The sequence below is a fragment of the Lepus europaeus genome, chromosome 17, assembly GCF_033115175.1.
Source record: "Lepus europaeus isolate LE1 chromosome 17, mLepTim1.pri, whole genome shotgun sequence".
NCBI lineage: Eukaryota > Metazoa > Chordata > Mammalia > Lagomorpha > Leporidae > Lepus > Lepus europaeus.
The window spans coordinates 73,934,023-73,961,365 of NC_084843.1; positions in this window are offsets into that span (position 1 = coordinate 73,934,023).

Consider the following 27,343-nt stretch of genomic DNA (forward strand, 5'->3'; position numbering starts at 1 on the left):
ATGGGAGGGGGGAAGCCATTGTAACCCATAAGCTGTACTTTGGAAATTTATATTCATTAAATAAAAGTTTAATAAAAAAATAAAATAAAATAAAATTGCCCTGTGAACCGAAAGCCCTGCTGATTATGTGTTCATCCACGTCAGTCGTGCTGTCTTCTTACCTGGGTTTTCATTTGTTTTTGTGTTGTTTTGATGCTTTGAAAATCCTTCTCTGATCACCTAGTGCCCTGTAAATCTCCCCCTCTGTATTCCTTATGTCATTTTATTGAATTTTCATCTCTGTCGTTCATTTGCTTAAGGCGTTCTCCTCTTGTTTCACTCAGGATACGTCCTCTGTTTTATTGAGAATGCCACACTCTTTGATCTCTTGTTCTCATCATGCTGTTGACAATTCCCGGAGCTTTGTTACTCTTAGGAGTTGTTGGGTGAAGGGTGATGCTCTTTTTGTCTTTTTGCCATTCATAATGAAACAATTTTGAAAGAGAGCGAGGTAATTAAGTTTTAAACTTACATAATTAAAATATTTCCTTAGGGGCCAGCTCTTTTGTATAGTACATTACGCCTCTGCCTGTGGCTCCAAGCATCCCACATGGGTGCTGGTTCAAGTCCTGGCTGTTCCACTTCCTATCCAGATCCCTAATGCACCTGGGAAAACAGTGGAAGATGGTACAAGTGTTTGGGCCCCTGGATCCACGTGTGGGAACCTGGAGGAAGCTCCTGGCTTCACATTGGCCCTGCTCCAGGTGTTGTGGCCATCTGGGGAGTGAACCAGTGGATCGACTTCTCTCTGTGTGTCTCCCTCTCTCTCTCTGTAGCTGTCTCTCAAATAAATAAATAAATCTTTAAAAATTTTCTGTTAAGAGAAAAATTAATTTTATTGTATTAGGATGTTCTGATATAGAAATACTACATAAAACAGTCACAAATCAAATTCAATGAGATACTGAAAAGTTACTATGTCAAGAACAGGTAAGATTTATCAGGATCCATAATGTTCATTTGACATTTGACAATAAATCAGTGATATCACACTTTCATAAAACAAAGGAGAAAAATCATGTGACGACTATCACATATGTAGACAAAGCATTTTTGATAGCATTCTATACTCATGTCAAAACATAGCAAACGGGCATTTACAAAAACTTCTGCAGTAAAAATAATATTTATTTTTATTATACTTAAAGATTTCTTTCTACTTATTTGATAAGCAGAGACACAGACAGGACAGAGGCGAGACACAGAGGGAAAGGTACCTTCCATCTACTGATTTGCTCCCCAAAATGACCACAAGGGCCAGGGCCCAGGCCAAACCCAGGAGCCCAGAGAGCCACCTAGGTCTCCCCTTGTAGGTGGCAGTGGCCCAGGTACCTGGGGTATCTTCTGCTCCTTTCCCAGGTGATAAGACTTGAACCGGTGCTCTACAATGGGATGCTGATGTTGCAAGCAATAACTTAACCTGCTGTGCCACAGTGCAAGTCTCAGTCAAATAATTATTTATTCAAACCCTGTTGTATGTTTCAGTTGTCATCTGTACTATGTCTTTTTGCCTTAAAAGGAAAAACAATTTATAGTGCTTGCTTTAAAAAGTATATGGATTTTTAAAGAAGTTAAGAGAAAAAAATAGCCAATTATTTATCATTTGAAGTGTTCTTATTTGCAAAGGCTCAGGTTTATCTCTGATATTTTTTGCAGGCTGAAGGAATGTCTTTGACGTTTCTTGTGCTATAGTCCTATTGGCAGTAAATTCAAATTATTTCCCTTCATCCAAAAATATCTATTTTGCTCTCATTTATTAAAATATCTTTGCTGCCTATGGAATTCTGGGTCAACAACTATCTTTTTATTTCTTTTTTTTTTTTTTTTGACAGGCAGAGTGGACAGTGAAAGAAAGAGACAGAGAGAAAGGTCTTCCTTTTTCCGTTGGTTCAACCCTCCCAATGCTGCTGTGGCTGGCTCACTGTGGCCAGTGCACAGTGCTGATCCGAAGCCAGGAGCCAGGTGCTTCTCCTGGTCTCTCATGCGGGTGTAGGGCCCAAGGACTTGGGCCATCCTCCACTGCACTCCTGGGCCAGAGCAGAGAGCTGGACTGGAAGAGGAGCCACTGGGACAGAATCTGGTGCCCCAACTGGGACTAGAACCTGGGGTGCAGGTGCCACAGGCGGAGGATTAGCCTATTGAGCTGCGGTGCTGGCCTATCTTTTTATTTCTTCTATTTATCTTGTTGCATGAGAGATTTCTCTGATTTTTCAGATAAATCAGATAAACAGAAGTATATATTTATGGCATACAACATGAAGTCCTTGAAATATGTCTACATTGTGAAATGGTTCAATCAAACTAAATAATACAAGTGTTACTTTACATAGTTGAGAACACTTAAAATCTTAGCCTTTTCTGAACATTCTTAAGTGTAAAATACATTGTTATTAACTACAGTCACTGTGTTGTAATATAGATCTCCTGAGCCAGTCTTTCTTGTTCAGCTGAAATTCTACATCTTCTGCCCAGTATTTCCCTGCCTTTCTCCTCCTGTAACAGAACGTTGACGGTTTAACAACCTTTAACAGATGTCATCTCACTGTCCTCTGATCACCAGTTTTGAGTCAGAAGTCAACCTTTCTTCAAGTTATTACTTTCCTGCATGTAATGCAGTGATACAACCTGGTTGCTCTCACAATTTTGCTCTTTGTATTGGTTTTTTGCAATTTGATTATGACATGCCAAGGTAGGGTGCTCCACAAATGTATGATGTTCAGAGTTTCCTGGGATGCTTGAATCTAATTGTTTTTGAACAAATTTGGGAATAATTCTTTCAATATTCATACCCTCCTTTCTCTCGTCCTCTCTTCTGGGACTCTAGAGTTTTGTTCTTTTTTTTGACTCTTATAAATTGTCCCTAGGGCCTTAAATTCCATTTGACCTATTTTTTAAATATTTTTTATGTTGCAAGAAGCATATTGATCTATTTTTGTGTTCACTGATTCATTTCTGTCCTTGCTATGCTGTAATTAAACCCATATGTTGGTAAGTATATTTTAATTATTAGATTTTACAGATCTGGAATATCAAATTTATTGTTTTTTTAATATTTTGGTGATATTGCTATCTTTACTGTGTTTTATTGGTTTATTTTCCTGTGTATTCTTATAATATGCTCTTAAATACCCTTTTCTGATATTTCTAGCACCTAATAATTTCCAGGGTGGCAGATGTTATTTATCTTTTAAATTTTAAAATTAAAAAGTAAACTTACAATCATAACAAGAAAGATTATTTAGGAAAAGCACTTTCATGTTCCCAACTATTTTACATATGTGGATTGGTATATAACAGAATATTGAAATGAAAATTCTTACCAAAACACTGACACACTATAGATGCTGTTTATAAAATGAAGTTTACCAGATCAAAAAGCAGGATTTTAAAATAACTCATCAGGAATTGATGTTTTCTGGCTTGTGCTGCCTTGAACAATGACTCTGCCTTGGATCTAGCTTGGGCTCCTGTACCCATGAGGGAGACCCAGAAAAATCTCCTGGCTTCTGGCTTTGGATTGGCCTGGTGCTGGCTGTTGTGGCCATCTGAGGAGCGAACCATTGGATGAAAAACCTCTTTCACTGTCTCTCCCTCTCTTTGTCTGTAACTCTGCCTATCAAATAAATAAATGAATCTTTCAAAAAATAAACTAAAACTAAAAATTTGAGACAGTCACAAGCAACCTTTGCCAGGTCAGAGACCCCAAAGACACCTAATATAGTGGAAGCTCTAGAAAGAACTTTGATGTTCTTTTTGTTCTCCTGTCTTCCAGGAATGACTAATAAAGAGAGAAGAATCCTGGGACTCCATCCTTCAAATAACCAATGTTACTTCTGGAAATTATTGTTATTTTTATTATTTCAATAATAATATTATTATTTCAGAGGCACAGAGAGAGAGAGAGAGAGAATGAAAGAGAGAGAGAAAGAGAAAGAGTGCAAGCTAGCGTCCATCTGTTGGTTCATTCACTAAGTTCCTACAACAGCTGAGGCTGGGCCAGGCTAAAGCTGGGAGCCAGGAATTCAATCCTGGTCTTCCACATGGGTGACAGGGGCCCAGCCATTTCAGCCATCACCCTTTGTCTCCCAGAGTATGCATTAGAGCATGAAATTAGAATCACAAACTCAAACCTAGCACTCCAACATGGAATATGGATATCATAACTGGTATCCTAATTGCTATGTCAAATACCTGTCCTTAAAACTATGATTGATTTATTACTTACACACATACACACACACACACACACAGAGAGAGAGAGAGAGAGAGAGAGAGAGAGAGAGAGAGAGACTGCTCTTCCACCGGATCACTCCCCAAATGCCTACAGTGCTACATGTACAGGTCTGGGCCAGGGCTGATGCTGGGATCCAGAAATTCAGTCCAAGTCTCCTGCATCCCGCATAGGTGGCAGGAACCCAGTTACTTGAGTTGTCCTAACTACTTCCCAGGGACTAAATCAGCAAGAAGCTGGAGTCAGGAATTAGAACTGGAAATTGAATCCAGAAATTCTGATGTGAGATGCAGACATTTTAACCTTTAGGCAAAAGATCCACCCCTCTTAAAATTTTGAAACTTGACGTCCTAACTAGGAATTGTATCTTTGTCTGTGAAATGAAGAAATAAGACATTAATGTTCTTAAGAGTGAAGCAGTCTGCCACGGGCCTAACCAATATAAAGATACAGTGAGGATCATAAACTAATTAATTCTTTTTATAGACTACTACAATCTGTGCCTGTGCAATGCCTGGACCTTATGCACATTTGCAAAGAGAAGAGGGAGCAATCGATTTTGTCTGAGGATCCTGGACAGCAGCAGCAAGAATGTGACATTTCCAGTGAGCCTTGGCAAAATTTAATAATGAAGCAAGCAAGCACTGGGAGCAGAAACATACCGTCTTTGAAATCCCAGTGTGTGATAGGCAACAAAGAGAATTAAGGAACGTGCAGACAGTACGGTTTGGATGAGGACAAAGGTGAACTTGCAAAATGGTCCTGAAGCTGGTATAATCAAAATACTGGGAACCAAGAAGTAAAAAAATGAGGTAGGAGAATGCTATGAAGTTTCTACTATTGGGGACTTTTAGGAAAATATTTGTGTTTTAGGATAGTCACCTGTCAGCATACTGCAGGAAAAGTTGCAAGGCAGAAGCATGTTTGTAGACCACTGGGTGTGCAGCGGGGGTAAGGAAGAGGTGATGCAAGTGGGGTTGTGAGCCTGGGGGACCAGCAGATGAGTGAGGCACAGCTATGAGAGCAGTGCTCAGGTCTGCAGCTGGATCCTGAGACTGCAGTGCAACACCGATTGAAGGAGGAGTTTTCCGGTCCATGGTGGTGGACAATGAGCTGACTCTGATGTCGGTGTCAACTCACCTGTAAACTCTCTGAATGCAGGTGTTCCAAAGGCAATGAGAGATTTTCTTGGTTCGGTAACTAAGAGTTGTGGGGGGAAAATGGCATTTTCAAATGTAGTTTCAATGATGGGCACAGAGAGACAGGGAGGGAGAGAGTGGGCTGGTTACACAGGTGCCACTTTCAAATGGACGAGCTGAAAGAAGGGGAGATGCGGACGCAATGTGAACATAGGCAGAGGGGGAAAATTACTTAGAGGTGCCTTCTGCAGCTCCTGAAGTGCTGAAGAGCAGCACTGATGGGGAACGGCTGATACAAAGTCTGCTTCCTTGTCTTTGTGCCCTTTGGCCAACTTTAATTAATTTAGATCTTGAGATAACACTCGGCAATTGTGTAAGAAAAATTGGATAGATAAAACGAAATGCAAATAACCTTTTTGCAGATGATCTGCAATGGAGTTGCGAATGCCTTCTCTTGGCCTGTGCTGTTTCCTTTCTAAATTACTTTGTTTTGTCTTAAAGACAGAGGTGAGAACAGCTGACCAATCATGGAGCACTTCAGCACTGTTTTATTGTCATTTGTAGTCATTTGAGTTTGCACTCATTTGTCTACTGATTTACGTGGGGTGGGAGAAGAGGCAATAGGTTGGAGGTTGAACATTGGAATTTGAGTACCAGTTTAACTGCTTCTTAGATGAATGACTTTGGTCAATAATTTTTTAAGATTCCTTTTAATTTATTTGAAAGGTAGTGTTACAGAGAGAGAGAGACAGAGAGAGAAGAGAGACAGAGATTTCTACCTGCTGGTTCATTCCCCAAATGGCCGGAGCTGGGCCAGGTCAAAGCCAAGAGCCAGAAAATTCTTCCAGGTCTCCCATGTGGGTGCAGGGGCCCAAGCACTAGGGCCATCTGCTGCTGCTTTCTCAAACACATCAGAGGGGAGCTAGATCAGAAGTGGAGCAGTCTGGACTTGAACCATTGCCCATATGGGATGCTGGTGTCACAGGCAGTGGCTGGAGCTAGGCTCCAGCCTAGCTAGTGGCAGAGCCAGGAGCCAGGAGTTTCTCCCCTTTTCTACTGTTTTCCCAGGCCATAGCAGAGAGCTGGATCAGAAGTGGAATAGCTGGGACTAGAACTGGAGCCCATATGAGGTGCCTGCACTGCAGGCAGAGGCTTAGCCACTATGTCACAGCACCTACCCCTATATTTATTGATTATTTGACAAACATGCACAGAGAGACTGGAGGAGACAGAGAAAGCTCCCACCTGATGATTCACTCCCCAAGTGACCGTAACATCCAGGAGTGGGTCACAGCATTGCATTGTGTGTGTGTGTTTGTGTGTGTGTGTGTGTGTGTGTGAGAGAGAGAGAGAGAGAGAGAGAGAAGAGGGGGTGTTGGAGATAAATACATATTGTTTATCTAAAGCTACCTCATTCATTTAAAAAGTCATTTTCATGTCACCTCAGAGTTGCTTGATAAACTAATCATTATTTGGTTTAATTCAAGGTTCCAACTCATTACCAGAACTGATTTTTCCTTTGGCAGAGGTTTCATTTGGCCTCCAGGGAGGTTGGCAAGGGACTTCTACTTCCCATGAGGGTTCCTGTGCCACCTGGCAGGTTCCTGAGACATCTGGTGATGAGCACCACGCTGCCAGGACACTGGGCACCTGGCTAGCACCAGCCACTCAAGTTCATGGCTTATGAAATCAATGGCCTAATCCTATAGCACGGTTCCCTGCTGTTGCTAATTCATGTGATGTTTCCTTGTATTTCTGTTTGTACAGCGCGAGGCTCATAGCTGGGGAAGCAACAGGAGACACCTTCCTCATCTGCTTCCTCTTCCTGGGGGCATCACCTCAGCAGCACCTCCTACTTGCCAGGGCACTTTCTTCCCATAGCAGCAGCTGGAGCCACTTTGCAGTTTCTTGGACACTTGCAGAGCCAACATTCTTCTGGGTGTCTCAGAGGCACCAGCACCCACCAGATACTGTCTCCTTGGAGGATTGGCCTGGGCCTCTGAGTCCTGCCCTCTGGGCTCAAGATGTTGTATCGGCTCCACAATTCTGTATGCTCAACATCCTCTGTTAAATTAACTTTCGTGAGGACACTGCCAAAAGCTAGTGGAAAACAGAAGTGAAAGATGCGCGTAGGAGTGGTCATTTGGCATCTGGCCCAGCTGACACCTGCCTTCCCACATCAGAGCAGTTAGACTTCAGCACTGACTCAGCTCCTGACTCCTGCTTCCTGGAGCTCAAGTGGTTGGGTTCCTGCCACTCATGGGGGAGACTTGGATTGAGATCCAGCTATAGAATTTGGCCCTGTCCATTGTAGCTATTTGGGGAGTGAAGCAAAGGACAAGAACATTTCTCTCTCTCTCTCTCTCTCTCTCTCTCTCTCTCCCTCCCTCCTCCAAACAAATAAATAAAAAATTAACATAAGGTCATTTTATTTTTGGTGTGCAAAGTTTTTGAAATTCATGCATACAATGGGGGTCTTCAACAATTCATGGACAATGCACATTGTGAAAACTGTGCATAGATAATTTCACTCTCCTGACAGATCAAGCTCCACTGAAGTGGCATGGCTACCATGGAGTGCACTAACAATGCCATGTGTTGGCAGGACAGTGATCCGGTGACGGGAGTGGTGACAGTGTTCATGCCTGTCTATCTGAACACACACAAGCTCAGGTGTGTTTTGTGCACATACCTGTACTCAGCAGAATGCCCTCCAGCCCAGAGAAAGGGGGAACAGAGCACCGCTCAGGATCCAAATAGACAGGGGGGATTAGTAAGTTCCAGACTAAAACAGTTGCACACAGCAGACTTCTGAAACCTGATGTTCACAGCCAATTCAATGTGTGGTCCCCGAGCTAAAACCATCAGCATCCCCTGGGAGCTTGTTAGACACAACGTGTAGGCTGCACCTCCAGTCTGCTGAATTAGGGTCTGTGTTTAACCAGAGGTGCTCTTCACCCACACTAAAAGTTGGCAAAGACTGTACTAGAAATGATGCAGCACAGTGATAGAACAAATGCCGGAGGAAACAAAACTCATGCACTGGATCTGCATCCATTTCCAATCCCTGCCACTCACTTGTTTCCGGCTTCCTGTGCCCTCTGAAATAACCCCCATGATACAAGATACAGCAGTTCTGAATCCCACAGGTGGAAAAGGATGTGTTGGGATTTTGGCCTTGTGGGTTCAGTGTGTGTGTGTTAGACCAGGTGAGGCAGCAGGGACACCTGGAGGAGCACAAGTTTCAAGGGGTTTTCAAAAAGTCTGCAGAAAATGTGAGTTATGAAGAAATTTCAAAAATTTTGCATTGAATGTCATTTAATTTCATTTTCCACAAAGTTCCTGTACATTGTATATGGTTGTAGATAATCACTTTTGTTTTTATTTGTTTAAATTAAAGGCAACACTTAAAAGACTCTATGTGTGAATTCAAAAGGATCATGGGAACATGGAGTTAAAAGATAAGCTTATTTTTGTGTGAAACATTTTACAATCCACGCATGGATTTTTCATGATGCACATTTTCCAGGAACTTTTTGCTGGACCCCTCCATGTGTGGATTTCAAAATTTCATGCACCAAACTAAACAGATCTTCCAGCTCAATTCTCCATGAACTTTTGAAAGTGCCCTCAAATATTCCATGTTTTTTTTTTCATTCTTTTATGGGAGTTACTTAGGTGATGGCAACAAGAAACAATTGTATTTCTGGTTGATGGAGTTGCCTACAGATGTGGTTAGGGGACGGACACACTCCCTCCAGCTGTGATTTCAGGGAAGGTTTTCCTATCAGGATCCAAATGGGTACCTGGCCATCTAGGTCGCAAACAGTCACTGAAAGTATCACCCTATGCATAGGCTGCAAATGTCTCCATCAAGAGGACTTAGAGGCCGGTGCTGCAGCTCAATAGGTTAATCCTCCACCTTGTGGCACCGGCATACCGGGTTCTAGTCCTGGTTGGGACGCAGTATTCTGTCCCAGTTGTCCCTCTTCCAGGCCAGCCCTCTGCTATGGCCCGGGAGTGCAGTGGAGGATGGCCCAAGTCCTTGGGTCCTGCACCTGCAAGGGAGACCAGGAGAAGTACCTGGCTCCTGGCTTCGGGTCAGCGCAATGTGCCAGCCGCGGTGGCCACTGGAGGGTGAACCAACGGCACCCTATCTTTCTCTCTCTCTCACTGTCCACTCTGCCTGTCAAAAATAAAAATAAATAAATAAATAAATAAATAAATAAGGACTTAGAGATGGGACTTTAATTGTAGAGAGAAAAGAAGCTAAGCTTCTGGCTTCCATTGTACGGTAGCATGGGACAGAGAGATGACCGACAAATGTTGACCTTTCATGCCTCAGTGAGGCTGCACACCTGGGCTGACCTTGGCCTAGAGAGTACCTCCAGACCTGGGAGCAAGGAGGAGCTAGCGGCAAATCAGATACAGAGTGTGTCCCCTGTGGTACTTCCCTGAGAGCCCTCAGAGGCACCGAGCTGCAAAGAAAGTGGTGAGGGAGTTTGGATTCCTGCCAAAGATTTCAGTATCTTACTACGTGTAACTCTGTGGTCTATGAGAAAATTCTGCAGCAGAGAAAAACATATCCTTGACAGTGGTTGAGAAAATAGGTCTTATTTCAAAAATATTATTGGGTGTATGTATTCAGGAAGATAAAGAGGACCATGGAATAAGAAAATGACACAGAAGGAAAAAATATGTGACTTAAAACAAAACACAGGGGCTGGCACTGGGGTGTAGCGGGGAAAGCCACCACCTGCAGTGCTAGCATTTGATATGGGCTCTGTTTCAAGTCCTGGCTGCTCCACTTCCAATCCAGCTCTCTGCTATGGCCTGGGAAGCACTGGAATATGACTCAAGTGCTTCGGGTCCTGCACCTGCGTGGGAGACCCAGAGGAGGCTTCTGGCTCCTGGCTTCAGGTTAGTCCAGCCTGGCCATTGTGGCCATTTGGAGAATGAACCAACTGATAGAAGACTTCTCTCTCTCTCTGCCTCTTCCTCTTTCTAATTCTGCCCTTCAAATAAGTAAATGAATCTTTAAAAACAACAACAACAACAATAACAACAAAAAGAACTCAAAATTCTAAGATAAAATAAAATAAGCTAAATTTTAAAAGCCTTCCATAAAACTCCCCAAAAAGCTATGTCATATGTAAAATTGGCATCTGCCCAAAAGAAGAATAAACTTGATGGTGCAGAAAATTGAATTAATGCTAAAGGAAATGTTTCAGATATTATTAAACAAATCAAAGGAAAGGGCCAAAAATGATAGTGAGGAGAAAAAGATTTATTGGGGGTGTGGGGGGAAGAGAGAGAGAATATGAATAAATGGAAAGGGCAAATATAGTAAAGCACTTATAAATTGAAATTTAGGCACTGCTAGAAAAGACTTTCTTCCTTTACAAAAATAATCAGAATGGAGAAAAAGACTATCATAAACAAAAATTTTGAGTTGACAAAAAAAAGAATATCCCAGTCTAAAAAAAAGATTAAAAATTTGGGACTAGGGGCTTTAATGCCTGATATTTGATGACTGGGGATAAACTATATCCCTACCTCAAATAATATCTCCAAATAAATTCTATGAATTTCAATGTGAAATAAAAAGTCACGCAAGATAGTTTAGTCACATGGAAGTAAATATTTGCCATGTGCACAGAGAATTTTCTCATTTTAGGAATAATGAAAGAATGCGTCATCAAACAAGATGGACAGGTGTCACTAAGTTCAAACTAAAAGGTGCAGAAATCAGAATGTGTCCAATCTCCCAAAGGCAAAAGTCAACACTGAGATGACGTTCCAATGGACACCATGGTGAGATCGTAAGCACCGTTCCCAAGGGCATCTGGTCCACCCTGGAGGAGTGCGGGTGCCTTGTCCAGCCTGATATACTAGTCAGTGAGATGGACCCCGAAGGGACCTACACCACTGGAGGTCACTGAATGCCATGCAGTGGATCAGGATATCTCGGTGTTACCCCCTTCATCTTTGTCCCACAAGGAAGTGACTCACGCAGTTCTTGGTTCATTTGTTACACTGCCCTTAAATTAATGTGCTTTTTGCCCTATTATGCTTAACTTATAAGCCCTACTGGTACAGAAATTCACCAAAACTCAAATTACTTCCCGAAGGAAATGAAGAACCAAACAGCCAAGAAAACTAGCTTGAGGAAAAGACAGGAAGAGCTAGCAGGCCGGCGGATCTGCTGATTATCATTTGTCCTGAGATGGCCTTAGAATACAGATTGGAGGGGGGTGGCTCATGGGTTCAGACGCCTCTTCTTTTTCTTTCCTGGTTTATTCAACTTTCATTTCTCTCTTTCTTTCTACATCTCCTTTTCTCTTTCTCTTGTTTGTCTCTTGCTTGCTTCCCCCTGCCGCCACACACACACTTTCTCTTTTTTCCTGAGTAAAATGAATGGACCAGGGCTTTGGAATGAGACAAAGCCCTCAACTGTGGTGTTTCAACCACTTACTGGCTTCAAAACTTTCAAGTGTTTATGAGATGCAATTTTCTCTTCTGTAAAATGGAGATAAGAATATTTAGCGTCCCAGGTTTTTCCAGACTGAAATGGAACAATGTGTGTAATGTGACTGCACTGGGCGGGGCATGGCAGTTTAAACCCTCTTTTCCCTCTGTCTCCCTTCCCTCTCCTGCTCAGTACTGAGCTGGGCATTTCTGGGGGCCCAGGCTAGACATGCCATAACACTCTCCTTGCATGAAGCCGATCTAGGAAATGCCTGTTATATTTCAGAAGCAAAGCATATAATCAGGGCAATTCTGTACTGGTCTCTCTCTACCCCCACAAACACCACTCCCCAGCCCAAATCTCAACCTCCCATCCCCAACATCTATGATGTTGTCACCATCACCTCTTTAGAGTAGAGATGGTCAGAGGGCGAGATTTGTAGATTCCAGGGAGCTCCAGCACATGGACTGGCAAAGGAGGAGGTTGCTCAATATCGTTCACAAAAAATTCACGGGCTCTTCCATTGGAACTCTGTGCCTGGATATCTCCCACAGGGTCTACTAGCAGCAATCATTTCTCCATAACTCTCCAGATGCTGTGTCCTTCATTCCTGCCTAGAGTGGCCAACGGTTAATGAACCTGCCTTGCAGATACCCCTGGGAACAGATGGGCTGCATTTCTAAGTGGAGTGTCCCAGTTTCCTCTCACTGCAGCAAGCTCTCTGTCATCCTCTCAGCTTGGAAGCAGACACTGCCAGCGCCCACTGGCACAGGGGCCAGGAGACCACATATTATATATAGGTTGTAATCTGCCTGGGAGAGGGAGGGCAGGGGGCTAGCCCAAGCCAAGCACACAGTAAGAGAACTTTTCTTTGAGTCATAGGAAACACTTGGGTGTTCTTTCATTATTCAACCTGAGGGTTGATTCTGCATCTGCTAAGGTCTGGAATGATAAAGACAAAGATGACACAGTAGTGGAAGGAGGCACTCTATGGAGAGATAGCTGTGCAACAACCAAGTGCTCTTAGCGTACATTGTTGTGGCAGAAGTCTTAGGGTGTCTTGATGGTATGTCAGGGAGACATCAGTTGGGATGGGAAGGAGGTGACACAAGAACTCATCCCATGTGGTTTTGCTGCATTTGCCTGTGTGCTCTGAGAGGTGTCTCTGAGACCCCATGGTAAACATCAGGGCTTTCTCAAGCTTGGTAATAACACCGGCCCAGACACCATTCAGCTTTGCAGAATCCTGAGAAGTTTTCCATGCAATGCCTTATTCAACCAGAGAGACAGGCTCCAACTTCAATTGCATTTTCTCAGTGAATCCAATAGTTCCAACTTAGGAGAAGAACTGAAGTGGTTTCATAGAATCCTGATATCTTCTCCATCTCACTCCTCTACTGTAGTCCCTTGTAGAAGGTCCAGTGTGGGTGGAATCTACAAATCATTCAAGGAAATACAGCAAGGCAGTCGGGAGACCTTGGCATCCCAGGAGTAGCTCAGCTTCTCAGGTTGAGTCCATCTTATTAAATGGCCATAAAAATAGATGGGGGGGGGCAGTGCTGTGGCATAGTGGGTAAAGCTGCAGCCTGCAGAGCCAGCATCCCATATGGGCACCGGTTCGAGTCCCAGCTGCTCTACTTCCAATCCAGCTCTCTGATATGGCCTTGGAAAGCAATGGAAGATGGCCCAAGTCCTTGGACCCCTGCAGCTGCATGGGAGACTGGAAAGAAGCTCCTGACTTCTGGCTTCAGATAGGTGCAGCTCTGGCCATTGCGGCCAACTGAAAAGTGAACCAGCAGATGGAAGACCTCTCTCTCTCTCTCTCTCTCTCTCTCTCTCTCTCTCTGCCTGTCTTCTCTCTCTGTGTTACTCTGACTTTCAAATAAACAAAGAAATCTTTAAAAAAAAAAAAGACAGATGGTGGGAATCAAAGAGGAGTCTGAGCTGGTCCACAGGTTCTCTTTGTTCCACTCCCATGCCATTGTCCTCTAAGGACCACTTTTATTCTTTTCCAGGCAATGTCTTACCTATGAATTTTCAACAGGATGTCTGTGTAAGTCCTTCCTGTGCAGCAGCACGTCTCACCAGTGGTGAAATGCTTGGGAGTTCATTCCCCTAAAGAAAGGGTTTCAGTGCCTTCAGCCTTGCCACGGTCAATTACGTTTGAATGAAAACTGTAGAGTAAAATCTGGGAAGAGTCAGCTGCAGTTAATGCACACAGTTTGGCATTTTGTGCTTCAAAACACTTGCACACAAACACACCACAGTGGGCACAATGGTTCCCTTAGTAACTATTTGAGGACTTTGGAGCCACATTTTGGTAGAGAGGAGTCACTTGATCTCCAGGATTGCATGTTAGAAAATACATTTCCATATTGCCATGCACACTGATTCCCAGCAAGAAAAAAGCCCTCTCCCGTGTTGATGGGTATGGTCCTCTTGATCTTGGCACCTCCCCGGCTCCCAATCTGGAAGCTCAATTAATGGACAGCCTTCTGAAGTTTTGTAATAGGAGTGCCTCCAGATTTGGATTTAAAAGACTCAGTGCATGGGATTGCTTGTCCATAAGATGGCAGCTTAACAAAACTAGAGTTCAAGGAGGAAGAGAGTCCCTACCATCTACAGGTAACCCTGTGGAATGTGTATAGATGCTCAAAGGTAATTAGCATGCAAATTGAATTCTGAACAAAAGTACACAAAGAACCTTGTCACTGAGGACCTATCTACAGTGGCTTTTTTTGGTGCCAGAGTCTGACCTGCAAGCCTCTCCAACGAGGTGATAATGAGCTGTGAAGGCCCAGAGGAGGAGCTGTTGGGCACAATCCTTGTAAGGTGAGGGGAGTACATTGCTACATGCACAGGCAGTCCTGGATTGCAGCGATGAAGTCACCAACATCAGCTGCCATCCTTTCTTTTAGAAAGAAAATGTGTGGCTGGAAATAACACTGACTATGGCTCCTGGGCTTTTCAGATTGCCAGTGATTCTCAAGGAATGAGAGGGATGTTAAGAAGAATAGACCTGTAAGAAGATATTCTAAGATTGTGCACCTGCATCTTCCCACCTACCCATAGAGATTTCTGTCTTTAAACACCAGACCTAGACCCAGTTCTCAGCCTCAAGATTAATCCTAAACATTGGCACAAGGAAACCAGGAGTTCTTGCCCTACTTTCTATATTCATCCCATGTTCTGATGAGTCTGCAACTCTGGTCATTGAATTCAAGATGTAAATGCCTGTCTCACAGTTGAGAAATAAAAACTTGTTCTAAAGTTTCCTCCCTTGCCATGATTGATTTGAATTCTTTTCCTAGACCCTAGGGAAAAACTAAGACCTGGCTGCTTCTTTTCAAGGCCCAGCTGAGAATGCCTGGGGCAGACCACACACAATGAATACAGACACAATGGAGGCCAAAGCCCAGGAGACCAGGAGCACAGGGCAAGGAAGCCAGAAGGAGAGGAGCTGAGCTCACTGTGAGAGGACACAGCCTCTCAGCACAAAGACAAAGAGGAAGAGCCAGGAGTTGGAAATAGACTCACGTTGGGGAATTACCCTGAAGGCAGCAGAATATGTGAGGGAATGTCAATGAGCTTGTGGAAAATGGAGTTAAAAGATAAGTTCATTTTGGTGCAAAATATTTGCTTTTGTTTTACTTTATTTGAAAGTCACAGGCAGGGAGATCTTCCATCCCTTCATTCACTTCTGAAATGTGTGTAACAGTTGGGGTTACTCCAGGGCAAAACTGGAAATGGTGAACCCAATCCAAGTCTCCCACATGGGTGGCAGGCACATAAGTATGTGACCTGTCACCTGCTGCCTCCCACGATGCACATTAGCAGGAACCTGGATTAGAAGCAGAGGAGCCAGGACCTGAATCAGTCCAGTATAGGATGTGGGCCTCCCAAGCAGCGTCTTACACACTGAGAGCCAAATGCCCACTCCCAAAATATTTGAAATCCGTGCATACCAGGGGTTTTCAAGAACATGGAAAATTGTGTATTATAAAAATCCCATGATTGGATTGCAAAATTGTTTTGCAACAAAATAAACTTTCCTTTGAATTCCATCTGGAACTTTTTGAGGTAGTCTCCTATATATGTTGCAAATCCAGCACAGCTTAGTTGAAGATTTAACATAAGTGTGGACATTGATGGGATCCTTGGAGAGCAGGTCCAAACACCTGCTGTAGCTGACTTCAGTTGGAAGTTATCTCCTCTGTAGTTTGCTTTGGCTTTGATGTGCTAGGGGAGAATGAATCAGTGTACATGTATGGATTGGATAGCGCTTGTCTGTCTTGGACTTCCAAGACTCCTATGTCCCGGCTCTCTGGCTCCTGCTTGCCACTTAGAATCTCTATGTACTCCTTGCACTAAGTTGGAAAGAGAAGTATGGACACAATGAGAACCAATAACCAGGGACAGGGCCTGGTCTGTAGGATTCAGATAGAGCCAGGCTGTCTGGGGCGGTGGACTTGCACAGTATGTCTGAAGGAAGGGGAGGATGGTGGCCAGGAGAAGGGTGGTGGGTGTTTTCCAGTCAGAAGGCATGGCCTCTGCCAATGTCCTGAGTGGCAGGGCAGCTGGCTCAGTGTGTCCTGGGTCAGTCTCCCTCTAAGAGGCCCCGCCTTGCTGCAGCTCTGTCCTGATGTTGGCTGCTAGAGAAGAGGAAGGAAATAAATGACTTTATATGTTTGCAGAGGTACCCAACCTGCTCAGGGAGAGCAGGTCTGGGCAACAGGGAAAACACATTCATCTCTGAGGGATCCCGTGTTCTCTTTTCCCATCAACTTCAGTCAACGCTTCTGAATTGGAAAGGAAAGAGAATATTTGGTAGTTTTGGAATTTCCTGGAAGTCAAGCTGACCTCTGGTCCTAGACAGAAAGAACTGCCAACCTCGGTGTGAAAGGAAGTTGCTCTAAGAACAAGTTATAAATGTATATGGAGAGAGAGAGAGAGGAAGAAAAAAGTTCCATTTCTTTAGTAGTGAATGACTTGGAACTCACTGTATATTTACTCAGCTGTGCATAGCAATTACCAAACTGCTAAATGGTCAAGAATTTCCATAAAGTAAAACACAAATACCTGATATTTATGTTTAAAAGTCTCCCCTTTCAAACCATTGTAATTTAACCCTTGGCATGGGGATTGCCTGCTGACATCAGGGTTTGACTGACGGAAGGGATCAGCCACTGTATTTTGTTCCCATCAGAATCACATTATCAACCTGTAATTTCCCCATATTAGAAAATAGCACTTGATTTCCAAATAATGAGCAGTTGGAATAGGCTTTCCCTACCGCTGCCCAGGGCAACTGCCCTTTACAAGCTGCCTCGTACAGAAGCAGAGACTGGGACTTGCTTCCTCCAGCCAGTCAGAGACACGACCCTGGGCCACATGCAGCCAAGATGTCCCTGCCTGGAAGTCCTGCTGGCCCCTGCTTCCACCTCCATAGGCTCCTCCTCTGCAGGACTGACACCTTCCCTGAGGACAGGCATGTTTCCCTCTGCAGGTTTCAAGACACAGTGGATTGCACATAGAAATGTCTCTACAGGAACATGGATCAAACTCTTTTCAGAGAAGTCATGTCTAAGTATGACAATCTATTTCAAGAGCCTACAGCCACTTCCAACCTGGGATTCCATGTCCAGGGGAAATGCAGTAACCTTCTGTGGCCATGATTCCCTAGAAACCACTGCATTCAAGATTGGATTGCTCCAGCTGCACAACCCATTCAAAAGAAAGGGCACAGGAGGGACAAGGACTTGTAGCCCTTCAAGACCAGAGAGACCAAGATCACATCACAAAGAGACCGGTGGTTGCAAAGAAGTTTGGTTCCATTACTTGATACACATCATTTCTCAGTGGGGCTGGTGTGAGGGATGTTATTCTATGGGAGGAAGGTGGGGACTCAACACTCCATGTCCAGATATGCAGAGCTTTGTTGTGTCCAGAGATGCCCACTTCCAGCAGGACAATGAAAACCAAGGACTGTGCTGAATAGCTGGGCAGTCTTCCAGAAAAGGAAACTGATCTACCTGGACTCTCTCTCTCTCTCTCTCCTTCTAATTTCTAATGATATCTCTAGAAATACTTGGAAAGTTCTAGCTCTCCTCATTTGCTTTCTCCCTTCCCATATGGGTTAGACATAGAACCCTTGACCAGGGACTGTCTAGTGTCTACCTCAAGCTAGCTGCCCTCTGATGAGTGTGAGATAGTGTGAACTTTCCTTGGGGATCCCCTAGTAGCTCCTTCCTGCAGTGACCTGACGGGGCTCTGATACTTTGAGAATCTTTTCCAAAGTGACTTTTCCACTGTGACCTCTGGCATTTGTCATTTAATAAGATCCACATGTGATTTTTCAAAATGGATACTTTTCTTCCCAGAGTGGTGTTGGGTTGAGGAAGTCATTCAGGGACCCTCCTCCATGTCTTGTTGGTCTTCTGCCCAGTTCCAACAAGATCACATAAAGATTCGATGCACTCTTTGTCTATGCATGTGGAATGACCACAGATATGGAGAGAGGGAGCTAACAGTAACTGACAGCAAGGGCTCTCTGCTCCCAGAGGAGGGTGAGGGAGAGGACACAGGATAATGCCTTTGCAGAGAGTGGCTCACCCACTGCGGCCATTTAAGGATGAATAAGCAAAATCCCAAATGCAACTGGTTCATTTTACAGGGCACTGGGCAGTGCAAGGCTGATGGTTTGCTTTTCCTACTGCATCGTGATGTTCTATCCCACTCTTTCTATTCAGAAAGCCTGTGGGTTTAGCACTGGCCTCTCAGGTTTTGTTCTGCCCAGTGCTGTCTGGAAATTGCGCACAGAAACTCAGCTGGTCTTGTCAAGTTGACAACCAGTGCTGCAAAGATCCCAAGGACCGAGGATTCTGTAGGACGAACTTCTGCCACTTGACCTGGCGTCCTGGGAGATGCTTGAGTGATTGACCTCCCTACTGGGCCTGGGAGGGCTGGCTGCAGAGTGCAAAGCTAGTGGTCCCTGGGGGCATCAGGCCAAGAGAGTGCCCTTCACAGAACACATGGCTACACCAGCCATGCATGAAAGGAACAGTGTAATCAATGGAACCAGAAATTAAATAAAAATTGGCACACAACCCCCACATTTCACAGTAAGGTTTTCTCTTAATCTCTAGCAGGGCTTTAAGATCTCTTTTGTTTCATCATATTCACCGGGAAAAAGCGAGAGCCATAGCTTAGTCTGGTCTGTCGCCTATATTTGCCTTTTAAAGAAAGTCTCACACTCGATAAAATATCAGGTTATTTTAATTAGTTTTTCTATAAAAAAGCATTTGCAGGCATAGTCTGGTATAAAATCTAATGGAATCAGAGTTTGTAAATGCTCAGTTAAAGATTTAGGTGAGTAGGATGGTCCCATCAGTGAGTGCTCTGGAAATTTGCTCATGGAAATTAGATTTTTGATGCTGCTTCATTTCCCAGGTGCCACGTTATCATCTCTTCAGCTACATTTTCCATTGGCTTATTGCTGCAGATGTAGCCTCAATGTCAAAACATTTGGGGAAAGCAGTATCATCTTGCAAACAGACTCCAAGAATCACTCACTGCACCTGGGGAGGGGACACCATATCCGGGCTTCAACCCCATCACACCCAGACATCTGTGGGATGGCTGGCCCCTACCTAGGTCACGATGGATTTAGACACCACATAGAATTCAGGCCCAAAAGTTGCCTGTGGCTGGGGAGGATGGGCTGGTGAAGGCAGCTCTGAAATCATCAGTGCATAATTGCATGTCTGCCAGGTTATCATTATTCACTCGGGGCTGTACAAGGATCACATTAATACACTGAAAGCAGACTCCATAGGGGAACAGCTGGGTACAAAGTCGTCCTTATCTAGGAAAAATTCGAATCTCAGTCAGGTTGAGGGACAGAAGCAAATCTCCCCAAAGATCATCTCCTTTCTTTCTCTGTTGAATGCCCCTTTGGTCAGCTCAGTGACCATATAGCAATGGTGCAGGGCAATTTCTCTTTTGGGAATCCATTCAAAAAGAGCCCTGGATATGCTGAACCATGTCAAGGTGGGCAACTGAGGGTTCTATTTAGTTAACAGGCATTTGAGAAGGTGAGAAGGAGGGAAGGAGGGAGAGGGACGGGAGGGTGGGAGGGGGAGAGAGAGAGAGAGGGCAAGGAGAAACTCTGTCATCTGTAATTTTGGAGTTAAACTTGGGATCAGTAACGCTCGGATGTCCACTTAGCAGGACAGTGAAGATGCTGGCACCTGAGCAGTCAAAAGAGTAGACTTTGAATACGATGCTGTAGAAACAGATTTTTTGTTTGTTTGTTTGTTTTTGTTTTGACAGGCAGAGTGGACAGTGAGAGAGACAGAGAGAAAGGTCTTCCTTTTTGCCGTTGGTTCACCCTCCAATGGCTGCCACAGCCGGCGCGCTGCGGCCGGTGCACCGCACTGATCTGAAGGCAGAGCCAGGTGCTTATCCTGGTCTCCCATGGGGTGCAGGGCCCAAGCATTTGGGCCATCCTCCACTACACTCCTGGGCCACAGCAGAGAGCTGGCCTGGAAGAGGGGCAACCGGGACAGAATCCGGCGCCCCGACCGGGACTAGAACCCGGTGTGCCAGCGCTGCAAGCAGAGGATTAGCCTATTGAGCTGCGGCGCCGGCCTAGAAGCAGATGTTTTCTTCAGACAAATCCTACAGCGACTATGTCTGGAGTTTGTTGAGAGAGGACACAGGATGAAACAGCAAAGCAGTGACACCAACAGGATTGCTCTTACAATAGAACAAGCATGAAGAGAGAAGGGATGTGGGTTGGGATACTGAGAAATACAAGGTTAAAGTTGCTTTTAATTCTCTCCTAGAAAATTCTAGACTGAAAAGTGGGGTGATGAAGACCCAGAAGACAAGGAAGTGGGGCTGCCAGCAAAGCATACAACCTCCAGAGGAAACTCAGGGCCCATACTATCTGCAAGGAAAGGAAGAGATGACAAAGGCTAGACTAGGTTTTCTTGGCCTTCACCAACAGAGCTGTCCTGAACATCAGCATACTTATAAGGAAGTCCTGTGCAGGTGTCAGAGGGCCTTGGCAACTTGGTAGAGAAGAGAGGTGGAAGAGTCTGTAGTGTGTCTAGGGTTAACTGTCCACTAAAGACAATTATAGAAAAGCCATAGGCTTTTACATACATAGCTCTAGGGCTGGAACCATATAACCTGGGTTCATATCCTGGCCTTGCCAATAGACACCACTATGGATAACAGTGGAAAAGGTAACCACCTGTGGCAGGCATGGGGCTATGCTGCTCAGCTGCCCCTTCAAGAACAGACTCACTGCTCTGTGGAGGGGAGTGTGGGCAGCTGACTCCCTCCCACTGTTGGTAGGGTCCACTCAGCTTTCATGGAGAGGTCCTGTTACTCTTGGGGCAACCTTACAAGTGACTAAGCATGGTGGTGGAAGACATTCCCTAGTGAGGCATTTCTTTCTAAAGAGAGACTCTTCTAATGGGCTATCTTTGCTCTGCTCCCCACTGAGTTAGCAAGTCTGCACTCTGGCCTGATGGTCCCCCTTGCTCAATGCTACTTTCTGCTCAGTTCTTTCACAGGAGTTGTGCCTCACAACCCTTTTTACTCCTTATTCCATCTAGTAACTGCTTCCCAGAGAACCCAACCAGTGCCATGGTCCCATGCCTCATTTTACTCTTCTGTAAATTGAGCACAGTACATCTCAAAAGCAATTTATTGCTGTCATGAGAATTACAAAGATCATCATGTAAAACACTTAGTGCAGTGACTTCCTTGCCATGCTATCTGTGGAGTAAAGATGGGAAATGTCTACATTATGCTGTTTTCTCAAACAAAGATCTCCACTGTAGCTCCCTCAAATTCTGATTGTTTGGACATGTGGTGGTATTCAGGCCCTTGGTCCCAGAAATTGGGGCTAAAAAAAATCTTATATTAGGAAGACTCCTCCTTCTTGAGGTCCCCCTCACTCAAAGACTCTCAATCTAGGTCTCATTTATTTATGAGCTGGGCACGACTACCCAGTCGAGGAGATCTCAGTTGTCTGGATAGAGAGAGCCTGGGATTCTGGAATGAGGACTCAGAAGCTCTGGAGAGGTCTCAGCGGCCTTGGCTTCTGGAACACACCCAGGAGTTTCAAAACAATGAGGGGCACCATGAGATACCCCATGTGCTGATGTTTAACAGAGTTTCCCACTGGTTTTTGAGACAAGTGGCTCTCAGAGATGTAGGATGATCTGATTAGAAAGGGCTGAAGTTCTATGATGGTTTTGAGATTCAAAATAGTGAGTATAAAGAGGCATCCATGCTGTCAAGAGGGATGTCAGAGACTGCACCGATGTCTGAGAGACCCTAGGAAAATCCACAGAAGCTGTCAGCCCCAGAGTAGTGGTCATAGTGATGGACACAAAGACAAGAGCCAAAGACTACTAGGGACAGTCTGGGAACTTGCCTTGTGTTCTAGTGTATATTCCATGGTGGATGTGGATGAAAATTAAGTTTTCCTTTCTGTCCCTCTCTTGTTCCTTCTTCTTTCCTGTTTAAACTCCTCCCCTTGCTCTTTACTTTCCTGGGAGTCCATCACTTATGTATTTAAGAAGCTGTGCTGACATCCCGCTGGGCTCTGGAGTTAAACAGAGAAATAAGATACAGTCAATGCTGTCAATGGTTGATTGTCTAAGAAACATTGGCAAAAATATATGTTGAAACACCATTTGGGCAATTAGAGAAGACTTCACAGCATATGTTAATGTGTGGGCTAAATCTTAAAAAAATTCCAGGCAGCATGGAGCTGGGTAATGGTGGTGTCAGGGATGCATCAGTGAATTCTCTCTGAAGCAAAGTGAACAGCTGTGGTCTGAATGTGTCTCTCAAAAGCTCATAGTAGGTGTGGGGGACACTGTGACATAGTGGATAAAGCCCCAGCCTGCAGTGCAGGCATCCCATATGGGCACTGATTCAAGTCCTGGCTATTCCTCTTCTGCTATTCCAGCTCTCTGCTCATGGCCTGGGAAAGCAGCGGAAGATGGCCCAAGTTCTTGGGCCCCTGCGCCCACATGGGAGACCCAGAAGAAGCTCCTTTGGGAGGTAATCAGAGTTACATATGGTCATGAGCGTGGAGCCCCCAGGATGGCATCTGTCACTTTGTAAGAAGGTGAGAACAGACCCAGGCTAGCTCACTTGCTCTGTCCTCTCCCACATTATGATGCAGCAAGAGGGTGCTCAGCAGATGTCGGCACTTGATGTTGCACTACCCAGCCTTCAGAACTATGCGCAAAAACACCTCTATGCAGTCTCAAGGATTTTGCAGCAGGGATAGACTAGAACGGGGTCATGGGATGGTAGGGGTGCAAGCAAAGTAAACAGCATGGGCAGAGAGAGTTGTAAAATGTCATGACCTTGGGACAGTCTCACCCAGTGCAGGACAGGCGTCCAGTGAGCCAGCAGTCTCTGAGAGGCATATGCCTTTCTTTCAGAGCTGTCGCACAGTGGCCTGGACTCCTTGTCATGCCTGGAAGTTCAGGAAGAGCAAACTATCCTTACCATCATCTTCACCCTGTCAGATGGGGGCAGGACGAGAGACTTGAGCCATCAGCATCTTTACTGGACTCCTGAAGCATGTTTATACATTGTGGTTTACACTGCACTTATGCAGTTAACTCTCCAAAGGGAATGAGACTCAAGATCTCTCTCTTTTTCCTCTTAATAGACACACACATTTGAACCATTGAACAGCCATTAATTTGTCTGTGACTCAAAAATAATGGAAATGTGGCCAAATGGGCCACAAATTAGGGAACACTAAAAACAAAAACAAAACAAAACAAAAAAACCCCATGGAATTTGAAGAATTGAAAAATTTTAAATATATAATTAAAAACACTGGTGCTGGTGATATTCTGGGGCACCTGTGCTTTGAGCGACTTTTTTGGCAGTGGCTTGGGCTGCACGTGGCTGAATTGTTCTTTCCTTCTCACTTGTTATCCACCTTGGCCTTGATTCATCACACACTTGCTAAGTTCTTTAGCTCCTCCAGATTTAACACAGTTGTAAATTGGTGTAGAATAACTGAGATTATTTAGCATTCTTAATTTGTGTTTCATTCACTTCTATCACTGCACACCTAGCCTTGTCCTGCTGCCCCAGCCTCATTGTATGTCTACTGTTTAGGAGAGTTCTTGTTATGTGTGCAGTGTTACCTGTCTCTAACTCACCAAGGCTACCAGGATGCTGGGTCCCACCTGCATGGTGGGGTGGAGGGGTTTCCAATACTCAGCGAAAAGCTGTCATTTGTGGGTGTAGACCATCACCCCCACTGGATTACTGGAGAACAAGTTCAGTTTCTACTTAATCTAAATGCATTGATGACCATTCAATGAGGTGATTTGTGTTTTCAGGGAGTCAGATACTTGCTTGGATGTTGCTGCTGTTCATTTCCACATTGATCACATCTGTTTTTTTCTCAAGAATTACCAAGGAAGGAGGAAAACACCCTGCATCTATCAGCATTCACACAAGGTACTTCAAAAAGTTCATGGAAAAATTGAAATAAAAGATACGTTCATATTTTGCTACAAAAACTTTTTTTTATTTCCATGCATAGTTTTCTCATAAGATTCATTTTCCAAGAGCCCTCATATGTTAGTGTAGTTCTTTTCTTATGTGCTGCTCTACACATCTCTAGTTCTGAATCGGTCTTGCTCATGCACTTGCTCATCTTTTTTTACACACACACACACACACACACACACCCTCTTCCATTCCTCTATATTCACCATGGTGCCTTCCTGCATCATAAGTAAACACACACACACACACAACAACAACAACAACAACAAAACCCACAAAAGTCAAAAACACTTACAGTCTCCTGTCTCCTGAGTATACTAATACATCTGTTTCAATACACAAGATGTCAAGCAAGATTACAGAAGAAGTTTTCCAGGTATGCTGGAGAGTGAATCTTCTATCTCCTACAGATGCTGAGCGCAGTTGCTCAACAAGCAAGAAGTGGGGTAATTTTTTTAAGAGAAGGACAGACAGAGAGAGACCTTCCATCCACTGGTTCACTCCCCCAGTGGCTACAATGGCCAGAGCTAGGCCAATCCGAAGCCAGGAGCCTGGATCTTCTTCCAGTCTCCCATGTGGGTGCAGGGACCCAGGGGCTTAGGCCATCTTCTGCTGCTTTCCCAGGCCACAGCAGAGAGCTGGATTAGAAGTAGAGCAGCCAGGACTCGAACTGGATCTCATATGGGATGATGGCACTGCAGGCTGCGGCTTAACCTGTGGTGCCACAGTGTCAGCCATGGTGATCAGTTGTTTTAAGCTATGACTACCTAAGAAACTGCTGATGAATCCCATTTAGCTAAATAGGAAATAGGAAATGTTCACCAAGTGTCCCTAGTGGCTACCACACTACGCGTGTGACCCTGGGAATTTAAATTAATGTTACTTGCCTGGGTTTATAAAATGGGATGATACATAGATTAATTGTAGGACCTTTATGAGAGTGCAATGGAAAAAGGCACCCATTCCACACACCCCCCCCCCTTTTTTTGACAGGCAGAGTGGATAGTGAGAGAGAGAGACAGAGAGAAAGGTCTTCCTTTTTGCCGTTGGTTCACCCTCCAATGGCCGCTGCGGCCGGTGCATCTTACTGATCCAAAGCCAGGAGCCAGGTGCTTCTCCTGGTCTCCCGTGCGGATGCAGGGCCCAAGCACTTGGGCCATCCTTCTCTGCCTTCCCAGGCCATAGCAGAGAGCTGGACTGGAAGAGGGGCAACCGGGATAGAATCCGGCGCCCCAACCGGGACTAGAACCCAGTGTGCCGGCACCGCAAGGTGGAGGATTAGCCTGTTAAGCCACAGCGCCGGCCATATTTTTTAAGATTTATCTATATTTTAGAGGCAGAGTTACAAAGAGGCAGAGGCAGAGAGACAGACAGAGAGAGAGAGGTCTTCCATCTGCTGGTTCACTCCCCAGATGGCTGCAATGGCCAGAGCTGTGCCAATCTGAAGCCAGGAGCCAGGAGCAGCTTCCTGGTCTCCCTCACGGGTACAGGGGCCCAAGGACTTGGACCATCTGCTTTCCCAGGCCATAGCAGAGAGCTGCATCAGAAGTGGAGCAGCCAGGACTAGAACTGGTACCTATATGTGATGCTGGTGCTGCAGGCAGCACCTGCCCCAGCACCGATCCTGTGTACAGGTAGTGCTAGATGTTATGATTTTTGTTTCTGAGCTTAAAAGATTGCTGAGTTTACAGTTACAGGAAAAACAGAATCAGCATGTTTCACAATTTACATTGCGGATCTGCTGCTCTTTTGACAATGTGGTAATATTTCCAAGTGTAGGAATGTTGGCCCCTCTGGGTTTGTATGGGCATTAGGTTGAGGTGGTGAGGAGGGTTTTCCATTTCTCTAAGACAGCACAAGTGAGCCATGGGCCGCGTTCAACCTAATGCGTCGAGCAATCTGTCCTGTGCTTTACTCTTTTACAAAATGAAATGTGAATGCTTGAAAGATCATTTACATGTGGCCTACTAGTTATTTAAGAAAACAACCATTAAACATGTTGAGTTAATTAACAGTGTGCAGATGATTAACAATGCTTTTTCAACACTAGACATTAATGGAGTAGATGCCAAATAAATGTAATCCTGCACTTGAGTTAGAATTTCTTTGTTAATTATATTCATTTGCAAATTTAAAACAATAATCACATTCATTTGAATAAAACAAGGGATTTTAAAGCAGAAATAACCAAGGAGGTCTCGGCTCTAGGGACAGACTATAATGGATTAACCTTATTTTCCATCCCCAACAGAGGCCAGAGTAATTAAGGACAAGAAATGACCCGCTACACTTCAGGGCTGTCCACAATGGACTCATCCAACCCTTCCGTAAGCATAATTTGTTTTCAGGCTAACTCGCCTGCTAGCATCCAACAGAATGGAATCGTTCTGCAACTGTGACTCATGTGCCCTTCCCTGGATCCGAATCCTGCGTTGATCCCACGATACAACACACACTCTAAATGAGACATGTGGACACGTCACATAAGCCCTCTCTGGGCAGCCCTAGGCTGTCTGGTCTCAGGTCACAGAACCCATACCCACGGCAACATTTCACCATCTCAGGACTGTTCCAAGATCATCGGAGTCTTTTTCCATGGATGGTGACCCAGACACCACCGCAACTGGGGCACCTGAGGTCATATGTCCCTGCAGTGTCTACTGAGCCACTGGCTTAGGAAACAGCCCCACTAAAAGCAGCCCAGTCCAGGGTAAACTTGGACAGATCAGTTCCAACGCTTGGGAGCTGAGTGGTCTTGGGCAAGATTACATGCCTCAATGTTTCTAAACTTGTAAAATGGGAATAGTATGTGCTATTATCTACTTCATAGAGCTATTTTGAGGATTGAAAGGAGATAATCTCTTGAATGTTAATTCCTTGCATTCGTTCTGAATA